The sequence below is a fragment of the Vidua macroura genome, chromosome 4, assembly GCF_024509145.1.
Source record: "Vidua macroura isolate BioBank_ID:100142 chromosome 4, ASM2450914v1, whole genome shotgun sequence".
Classification (NCBI taxonomy): Eukaryota; Metazoa; Chordata; class Aves; order Passeriformes; family Viduidae; genus Vidua; species Vidua macroura.
The window spans coordinates 12,401,610-12,411,648 of record NC_071574.1 but is presented as its reverse complement, the minus strand read 5'-3'; positions in this window follow the sequence as shown (position 1 = coordinate 12,411,648).

The window sequence follows — 10,039 nt, the reverse complement described above, 5'->3', positions numbered from 1 at the left end:
TTCTTATTTTTATAATAAGGTGATGCAAACAAACATTTAAGAAAATTTAGTTTTGAAAAGCACTTAACGTCCACTGAAATTAGTGATAATAAGCATTTGACTCTCTGCCTTGGCATTCTGTTTGAATTCCAGTTGTAATAATGCCTTCAAAAGTCTGGTCCTAAGTGAATAAGTATAATGTTCTGTCTTGTTAACAATATGCCATTCTACTGACTTTAAATCTACTCTGGAGCAAGCTTTGTCTCTCTTTTGTGAGCAGCTCAAATCTTTTGGATTCTGAGTACAGTTTGGGTTGAGCAAACAATATGAATACATATTTAGTAATAATCTGTTTTACTTGTACATTTGGTACAAATAAAACAGAATATTACTAAATATGTGCTCTGGAGCCTGGGGTACTTGCTTATAGATTACTTTGTGATCAGCTTGGTATTTTTGATGGAAATGAGTTTGCATCAACATTTATCTTTTCCAGCTTTAAACATAACAGCGGGACTCATGAGAGCAGAAACAAAAACTTTGCAAATGTTAAAGAAAGAAAGCATCTGGCAGAGACTTTTAACATGCTTAGGAAGAACATATCCCACTGGACATGACCATTTTGTTGCTGGGAAAAAAAAATTGTTAATTCTTCTTTCAAGACATTTCATAAGATGTAGACACAAGTACTGTTTTAATAGTGAAGAACTAAGACTTGTTCAAATATACATTAAGTACAGAATCAGAATCATTAAAGTTGGAAAAGACCTCCAAAATCATTGACTCCAACCTCATATAATCATATAGTTCAAAAAAAGTTCCAGCCATGCCAACCCAGATCATATACTCTGTATCCATAACAGACCACTTCCTCCAAGGAGAGATTTTCCCTCTTCACTTGAAAGCAGAAATCAAATTCCTTTCATCTGCTTCTTCCTCCTCAAACCCCTAACATATGGTCTCTGTGATCCACACCAATGGATGTAGAGAGAAGGTCGGAGGGATTCCATAGTTCACCCTTTTCAAACTTCACAGAACATTTCTTGAAGGATCAAGATTTACATATGGGTGCAATTTGCCTTTCTCCTCTTGGACCAAATTTCTGGAGAAGAGAATTTTCAGCTCAAAAGGACATTTGAAGTAAAAAAATCTTCTTGCTTCTCCTGAAGTGCAAAGTACAAAATACTGGATAACTGTGCAGTGGTCTAGAGAGAGCCCAGTGTGAGAAATGGCTGATTTGTTAGCCATACTCTTTGGATTCTGCTTTCCTAGGATAAAGGAAAAGTGTCAATCCAATAATCACAATACCTTGATGCTCATTTTTTTTTTATTTTAAGATCTTGTAAAACTACCATTATTGTTATTATTGCCATGGTAATGCTGGTCAAAGGTTTTAGTAACTGTGGCTTGATTTTTCTCAGTGTTGCAGACCATAAAAGAACGGATGAGAATCATGCAAATTACTCTATACTCATCAGTGTTGCTGTAACTATCACTCTTGGTGGCATCTACACAGGAAGGTTGTAAGGCAAGATAAAATGGAGAAATACATAGTGGATAAAAAAGAGATAGTTACAAGATAGTTATAAGAAGGACATGATACACTTTTATTTTCTTTTGCTAAGCTGTGATTTTAATTAATTCACATAAATAAGAAATATTAATTATTAATTACTAATGGGTCAGTTTCTACATCATGGCCTTTATAAATCTTCAATTGAAATTGTGTCCCAGATAATTCTTCAAACATGATTTGAGAATTAAGTAGCATTAATGGAAATCTCTTTGGAGAATTTTTCTGTTAAGTCACTTTAGAATTGCTAAATACCTTTTCTGTGCCAAAACCCAACAAAACTTCACTTTATAACATTGGGAAGAACAGGTATGTGAAGGCCATAGAGGAGTAAAGGCTCAGTAATCAGCACACTCAGTAATTCATTGCCTTCTAATCAGTGAGAGAACACGTTTTTGAATAGATATTCCTGGGAAACAGGAGAAATGGCAGGGACCTATGGAATGAACTCATTTGTGTATTATTTAAATAATGTGAACAACTCATTTACTTCAGTGTCTGTGTCAAACTATTACCATTCCTTCTCTATATGCATGCAGACTATAGATACAGATATGTCTGGAGGGAAAAAAGGAAAAAAACACTAGAAAGTAAATATATTTTGCATATATAATTCATCACAAAGTCCTAATTCGACAATCATTTATGAATGTAAGTAGAGCAAACCATTGGACTGGGACTAGAATTGACTAAAATATTTAAATGCATTTTAAATATAGTTTTGGGTGAAGAGAGTACTGGGAAACATAAGTGTTTGAAAGCTTCTTTTTCCATGACAAAACCAGGATTTTTCACAATACTTTAACCAAAACTATGATCAATGGCTTTTATGTTGGCAAAGCAGAAAAGAAATGTGGAAAGTTATGTTGATTCAGGAGGATACTAAAGCACAATTGTGATTCACACCAGAAAAATGACCTCTTCAGAGCCTAATTCAGAAAGAGCTTAAATTGAAGCACAAGGTGACTTTTATCTTTCCTGACAGTAACTATATTTGTGATTAAGCATATAGAATTTACAGTTAATTTTTGATTTTACCATATTTCAATAGGAATAGAGGAATATCAGTAAGTTTTTGTGCATGTTCTGAAAGAAGTAATATAATAAAATTTATTATCATTTACAAATCTTTCAACATAATAAAAAATTAAATCAGTGGGGAAAAAAGGACCACTATGATAAAATAGAAAGGTAAAAAAGCAAAAAGCTGTATTTCCTTCTTAAAAATGAACCTCTTTTTATAGGACTGGGACTATCACTGATGACAATTTCATTCTTAGTTCTGACATGGTTATCTTGCATGTTGTGAAGAAGTAATTGGTTGATGTGGGTTGAAGAAGCAGTTTGTGATCATACTAAATGTCCTGCAAAGTTAAAATATTGAATTAATTCATCAAATCTTCATCAGTTCTGCTGGAACATTTGTGGAAAATAGCAACATTTGATATCAGGTGAAATGCAGCTAAACCTTTTGGTGTTTCAGAGTTCTGAAGTTCCAGAGAGTAAAGAGCTCAACACACTATTGGAGAGTGATATTTTAATGCTCAGCTGAAATGTCCCTGATGAATGAAGAAGGTTGGTTCCACACTAAATCCCTGGTGATGACTCATCCGAAACCACCGGTGCTGACTCTTTTGACTGAAGAAAACCCGAATCTCTCCCAGAGGCCAAATCTACCAGGAATGAGCACGGAGCGTTGGCACTTGGCGCCCACACTGGCAGCGAAGTGTCGGAGCAGCACAGTGCCTGCTGACAGCGGCCATCTGCTCCGTACATCGATGTTCCAGTGAAGTTTGGCGTGGGGACAGCCCTGCTTCCCAGCCCTGTGGTCTGAGTGATGGAGTTACACTCACCTTTTCTGCGTCCCCAGAGCGTGAGTGGGTTTTATGGCAAGAAATTGGATGGAATTTCTGTTCAATTCCTCTTCTCTGGGTGTGGGGATGTCTTGGTCTGTGCTGGAAAGTTTGCATTAAGCAAGAAAAACAGTATCTTGAGTAATGCACTGAGAATTTAAATTCTCCATACTGTTAAATTCATCTGCAGTACATTGTTATGAGAAATGAAAAGTTCCTAATATAAGCAGCATATCATATGTTTGGGTTTTTTTCAACTAAGCAGAGTTATTTTGATTTCTTCTAACTCCTAGTTTTGTTTTCCATGCAGCCCCCTCATGTATCTTTATGATTAATAACACTGAATAAAGATTTTTAAAATTTTGTGATTTATAATTTCCATCATTCTATCCTTCCAATAAAAATATTGATTGCTTGAATCTTTTTCTAAAAAAACCCAAAGGAATCAAGGAAAATATGTTTCCTTTTTATTATTAAAAGGTATTACATTTACTTCTTCCCATGCTTTATAGTTAAATATTACCCATAAAGAAATAATAAAGAAATGAGGTAGACTGAAGTAGCAAGTGTTGATCTGTAACTCTACATTTAGCACAAATTCCCTGAATGAGTTTATTCATAATTTCACTGATTTCCCATCAGCAAAAAAGGATCAGTACTGGGCATCTAGTGTTGGACTTCCAACATTCAGTGTCCAGTCATGTGCAAAAGTGGGCCTACCAGATGTATGGAGCCAGGAATTCATTGCTTGTCCAGTTTGTGTCTAAAGCAACTAATAGTGCTAGTTGGAAAAGAAAGCCTCACTAATAATGTAAATTAAACCATTATATGAGAAAACCTGCTCATTACATACATACTTTTTGCCATACCTCTAGGTGCCCTCCTGGCCACAAGGTTGACAGCATCAGTCCTCCTCCAGCGTGGGTGGGAGGGAATTGCATCAAACTGCCATTGCCCAAAGGCATGTCCAGAAGGATGCATCCATTGTGGCAGGTCCCTGCCTCCTCATGCTCGGGTTACTTTTGTTTATGTATGATTATGGAATAAGAAAAAAAAAATTATAAGTGGAAGACAAGCTGAGAAAATTAAGCATATTTCTGTTAAATACTGAAAATTAAGCATGTTTCTGCTAAAGGAACCATGTATCACCAAGAAACCTAAAAGTCCTTGGGACTCTGGAATAGAGCCACCCCAATGAGAGAGGTGTGTACTTATGTCTAAAGTTGAAAGCAAGCTTTCAGACCCTGACTTTGTATTTACTCCTTCAGCTGTTTAATTATTTAAATCTCCTGATTCTCTTAATAATGTTGAACACCTAGAGCTGGATTTAAATTTAGGGATAACCATATATAGGCTTTATATTCACAGGAACAGAAAGAGAAAAAGAAAATATTTTAGTACTTTTGGAGGGCTTATGAATCACATAGTCTGCAGAACAAAGGACCAAAGCATGCCTATACCATGAAGAACAAAATCATGTATTTTTTAATGGACTTTTCTTGTGAGTTTTCTCTTTACAAAAATGAAGTAGACAAACTTAGACTTTGCAAGGCTTACAAAGCAATGATAGCCTCATGGCATCTTATGAAATAGTCATCAGAAGTGGTCCCACAGTGTTAGCACTGGATTAAAACGAATTTCTAAGAGATTAATCAATTTAATAAGTCAGATCAATTTAGTAGAACAACTGTTTTATGGCTTCCAGTATCCTTGTAGGAACTTTTTATTTTAACTAATTGCTGAATCATTTGCTAAATGGAAAGGATTCATTCTTAGATGGCATCTTTTCCATTATCAAAAATATTCATTAACAGTAATTTTCATAGCAAATGAATTCCAAAAGTTCCATTTCTGAGAAATGAATTTTAAAATTCTTTTGACTATTTGCTACTGATACCTTTGGTGGCATCAATCCAAGAGGAAATCAGAAAAAAAAATATACCTCTGATTTACATTATCAATCAAATGGAGCAAGATAGAATGTGGATTGAATTTTAGTTCTATCTACTTTTTAATCTAGAAAATAAAATAACCTAGTAGACTGCAGTTAACGTAGAAGTGATTCTAAAGAATATTGTTCAATTTTTAGGTATTATCTTATTCATCAACAAATGATTGCTTTCCACTAACACATGAATTAAACTTTTATTTTCAACCACAGAACACTGTAATACTTGAATTTTCGTAGAGATACTATTTTAATTCTATTATGAGCTACAAATTCTTAAGCAACTAAGAGGAAAAGCATTTCATTTAGTTGAAAGTAAACCAAGTTAGTGCCTTCTCACTGGCTGTTGTTACTTGTGGCTACCTAGGTATGTATATGAGGAGAAGAAAATGGCAACACATCCACCATATAGTCTCCTATCCCCTGAAAAGCTACAGTTCAAGGGGTATTCCTGAGACAATTGAAAGTACTTCCATTATTTTTAATGACCCTCAACTGGGTTTTCCCCTTTATGAAGTTGTTAGGTTGGTTTCAAATCTATATTGGCATTTAGCACTCTTAGCATTCTTCTCAAAAACTCCTACAGTTTAATTGATCAGTGCATGAAGAACTAATTCCTTGTATTGAATATGTTCTCTCCTCATCTCTTTTGATGAATCTGAGCCATGTCTCCTAAAGCAATATAAAATATTCACATAAATTAAGACTTATCAAGTCAAATTTCTCTCTAATTTTTTAGTGAAGATGTATTATTTCTATTTTCTCAACTAGATAAAGAAGTGCCTGCCTTATCTAACAGAGGAAAAATTTGTAAATATTAAACAAAAGGAAAATCAACATTTCGCTAGACTTTCAAGTTCCCAAACACTTTTACCAGAAGTACCCAGAATTATATGGATACACATGGAAAGAAAATAACAGTCATCAGTTTTATAACTCTGACAACAACTTCAAGCAAATTTCATTTCATAATACCAAACACAACTATGCTATTTTGTTCTATCTGCATCAGAGTCCACATGGAGGGTCAGAAACTTTTGTTTTCTTAAAAGCTATATACTAGATCATGACTTTAAAAACAATGTTATATTGGAAAGATAACATGTCACAAAAATTAGAAGGAGAACAGTGACAAAAACCCCATAGGAGCTTTGATTAATTTTTATTTTGTTGTAAAGAAGATAGACACTTTGAAAATTAAATAGTCAGGATAAAATTTCAAAATAAATGCAAAATAGGTGCAAAGGAAACTACCATGGGTAGTTATAGGAAGGCACATTCAAGATATTCTAATGTTTTATTTTTCAAATATGATCACAGTTTTCATAGCAATTACTTTTTGAATAGTAATTTTGACCTTCATTGGTTAAGCATATGTAATTTCTACTTTCCTTTGAACATATTCCCTACAAACCACATCACATAAATATTTGTTCAGTGCTTCTCTTGAAAATCATCTCAGTCATTGTTCCATCTAGAGCAATCTGAAGTAACTTTTCCCATTCCAACATTTCCCTCATGAATTGGCTCTGACCACTCTTTTTTTACAGTGACTCTCTGTTCTAAACACCAGGTGTGTGTGACTCAGTTCCTTCTGTAAAAAGGCAGCAATCAAAATCAGACACATCACAAAGGGAATTGCCAAAAATTGGACTTTGGCCAAAAATTTTGTCTGGTGAGTGAAGAAAATATTCTAGTATTTTTTTTCTCCAGCAGCCTTTTTTTATGCTTTTCCCCCCACCCCCTTCTAATTCTAGAGGAACTATTTAAAGTACATTCTGGGCAATTTTGACCTAAATGTAACCATTTTGAATTTAGGGAAAAATGTTCAAATTGATTCTTCTAAACTTTCATCTCAGCATGGTCTCCTACTGAACACCATGTCTGAACTATTTTCCCTTCCATAATCTGAATAATTTCATTCTCTCCTAGCAGAAGTTTTGGGTATAATTTCTGTGTTGAAAATATATTTTGCAAAAGCTCTAAGGGACTGTAAAGAATCAGTAAATAACAGAGTTGAAGCTCAGACCAAATTGAAAGATCTAGATATTTAAAGAGGGAGATCATAGCAGGCAGTAAGCCTGGTAAGGCTCTCTTGGTGCATGTAGAAGAAGCTGTGCCTGAGAAAAGGCTGTGTGTAAAAGTGTTAGATTTTGATCCACTGGTCAGTTTCTCATTTCAGACCCATTTTTGTAGTGCTGCTTCTCTGCTTCCTCACTGTGACAAAGCACTGACCATCAACTTCAGTCAGACTCACATGAAAACCTGACAGAAATACAGAACTGTTGGAAATACATTCACTACTTCTAGCTCCATCAGTTTGACTATTGTTCCAATTCTATTAAAAACTGGTATTACAGAAAAAAAAAAAAAACAAAAAACCTCCTTTAAATCTTTCACAAAACTGTTAAACTCAAAATATTTGAAAGCCAAATTTTCCTGTTCAATTATACAAAGATGAATGTAGGTGGAAAATGTTTTCTCTGCTTTCTAGATTTTCCAATCTATTTCAAAAAACAATTAATAGAATATCCCTTTCATTTTTAACTCTAGTTTTTTATTTTTGCTTTTAAAAACTTGAATATAAGTTAACACAGGTAAACACTAATCGTTCATTTTTCATGTGCCTGAACACAATTCTTTAAAACATATAATTTATTATTTTCTACCTCGTTATAAAAAAACCCCTATTTTTATTGTGTTTTACTCTTTTTTTTCATTATAATTTAAAATTTTGCTGAAACAGATTGTACACAGTTGGATTGAGCTCGACAGATGTTTAAATTGGACACATATGTCTAAAGTATTTAAGGTATTGCTCATTATAGCTATACGTATGCCTAAGAGATTTCATGGATCATGGTTTAATGATAGTTTCACTCTCAATGAAGTCAGTAATAGCAAAGACACAAGGTCAAGAGGCACTGCTAATATTCACTGCCCTGTTTGCTTTTTTTCATCTTTTCCTCTTTTTTGGAATGAGCTGTTGTACAATGTCCCCTCATTCTCTCCAAGAGTTCAGGCATAATTACATATGCATAGAAATGATTACAAATCCATGCTATCCTTCTGCCTCATTAGTCAGAAATCTGAGGGGGAAATGCCACTATTAATATGGCTTAAAACTCACTTGGCTTGATTTTTGTCAAGTTTTAATCCTATTACTTCAAGTGATTATTAATTAGCATTGCGTGTAGTAATAACTCTTGCACAAATAATAAAATGCAGCTGTTTGTGACCCTCTGAAACACATCAACTCTCCTAAATTATGTTCTCAGCTATTATGTATGCTATTAACTTTGATTTTTGTTGTTAAATCACTCATTACAATTTATTTTATATTAGCATAGCACTGCCAATCATTCCAAAAATTATTTTTTTCCATAAGAGCAGTTGTGGCCATGTTTCCTTTCAATGTGGTTTATTGTTTACATACTAATTGTCCCGCCAGGCTGTTACTCTAATCAATGTCTAAGACTGTACATAAGCATATGAAGAAAGCTTTGTCCAAACAGCCTAAATCATGAACAATGTAATAAAGGAAAAAGTTAACATTAATAGTTGTCTTGAGTATATTGAACTGCAGTTGAAGTGTGCAAAGTGAATTAACCACAAAGATTATCAGGTCTTATCAGGTCTTCAGTGTCATTAAAATCTATAACAACAAACTCCCTCTCCTACGACTGCATTCTAAGAAATTGTCCACCACTTCAGACTTATTGTCACCTCAAACCAGTGTTGGTCTCTGAGCCAACCATTAGCCCATGGTTAACACAGCAGTTAACCAAAGGAAAGCCATATCTCCCTGGGAACTGGAAGGAGAAAAATGCAGAGTACTTACCACATTCCTCTTTTTTTTTGGACAGTTTTCTCATGTAAACTTAAGATTATTTTTTTTCCAACTGGTTAAATGTTATAGATAGTCTTGGCCTTGCAAGCATTACCTCTCCCTTCCTTTTCAGCCTACCACCATTTCAACTGTTGCACCCTCTTCCCATTTGCAACATCAGATACAAGTACCATCAAATCTCTTGATGAGTGAAGGTCAACCCTTTTCAAAACTGGCAATGAAGACCTCTGTTTTGTATCATCTCATCCCACAAAAGGTAGTAGTAGAAATGCTGAAGAAATTCCCATGCCTCCATGACACCTTCCCCTAAACCACATTGCTCAATGGCCCTGTTCAACCCAGCCTTGAACATTTCCAGGAATGGGGCATCCACAATTTCCCTGAGCAACCTGTTCCAATGCCTCACCCTAACAGTGAAGAATTTCTTCCTTAAAACATAAACTAAACCTGCCCTCTTTCAGTTTGAAGCCATTCCCCCTTGTCCTGTAACTAAATGCCCTTATAAAAAGTCCCTCAGCAACTTTCCTGTTGCCCTTTTAGGCACTGGAAGGTGCTGTGTGGGCTCCCCAGGGCCTTCTCTTCTCCAGGCTGAACAACCTCAGCTCTCTCCCCCTGTGTCCATAGCAGAGGTGTGTCAGCCTTCTGTTATTCTTTGTGGCACCCCTCCCTGCTCACACCTGCAGCTCCACATCCTTCCTGTGTTGGGAGCCCCATAGCTGGACACAATACTCCAGGCAGAGTCTCATGAGAGTGTAAGAGGGGCAGAATCACCCCTCTTGGCCTGCTGGTTACACTTTTGGTTCTATTTGTTCTGTTCCGTTTAAATAAAAGCATTA